Source organism: Rattus rattus, chromosome 9 (assembly GCF_011064425.1).
Source record: "Rattus rattus isolate New Zealand chromosome 9, Rrattus_CSIRO_v1, whole genome shotgun sequence".
In the NCBI taxonomy this organism is placed as follows: Eukaryota; Metazoa; Chordata; class Mammalia; order Rodentia; family Muridae; genus Rattus; species Rattus rattus.
Genome location: NC_046162.1, coordinates 91274476 through 91275515, shown reverse-complemented (window position 1 = coordinate 91275515; position 1040 = coordinate 91274476). Strand labels below are relative to the sequence as shown.

Below are 1040 nucleotides of genomic sequence, written 5' to 3'. Positions count from 1 at the left end.
TGTCATCTACTTCTCTCAGGCGTGCCCTGCCTCCTTACAGCTCCACAGCCTTGCAGGTAGCACTTTGAACTGGGGGTTGAGCATTCAAAGCATGGACCCATGTGGGCATTTCAAATTAAAGCTGTAACATCGGGCTAGAGAGACGGCTCAGCGGTTAAGAGCGCTGACCGCTCTTCCAGAGATCCTGAGTTCAATTCCCAGCAACCACATCGGTGGCTCACAGCCATCTGTAATGAGATCTGATGTCCTCCTCTGGTGTGTCTGAAGTCAGCAGCAGTGTGTTCATAGACATAAAATAAATACATCTTAAAAAATAAATAAAAGCTTTCTTGACGCCATCTTCGCGGTTGCAGCAGCAGCTACCGCGAGTAAGTAGCCAACATGCAGCTCTTTGTCCGCGCCCAGGAACTACACACCCTCGACGTGACCAGCCAGGAGACAGTCGCCCAGGTCAAAGCTCATGTGGCCTCACTGGAAGGCATTGCCCCCGAAGATCAAGTCGTGCTTCTGGCAGGCTCGCCCGCTGGAGGATGAGGCCACCCTAGGCCAGTGTGGTGTAGAGGCCCTGACCACTCTGGAGGTAGCTGGCCGCATGCTGGGAGGTAAAGTTCATGGTTCTCTGGCTCGAACTGGGAAAGTGAGAGGTCAGACTCCCATGGTGGCCAAACAGGAAAAGAAGACTGGTGGGGCCAAGAGGCGAATGCAGTCCAACCGACGCTTTGTCAAGGTCGTGCCCACCTTTGGTGAGAAGAAGGGCCCCAATGCTAACTCCTAAGTCCTGTTGTGATCCTGTCACACTAATAAAGCCACTTTGCCCAGAAAATAAATAAATAAATAAATAAATAAATAAATAAATAAATAAATAAATAAATGATAACATCTTCCATGCTGGCACGGGACTTGTGACTCGTGAATCCTCACAGGAGGACTGTGAAGTACGAAGTGTGTGAAACTGCCACAGATGAGGAAGCTGAGCTTGAAAGGGTTAAAAAAAAGGTCTTTGATTAGCATCTCACAGGTGAATGAGCAACAGGACCACA

The 1040-nt window shown here is 49.4% G+C and overlaps 1 pseudogene; it reads left to right on the top strand.

Annotated features, from left to right (window-relative positions):
- Positions 1 to 378: 378 nt before the first annotated feature.
- Positions 379 to 775, top strand: LOC116909880 (annotated as a pseudogene).
- Positions 776 to 1040: the final 265 nt, after the last annotated feature.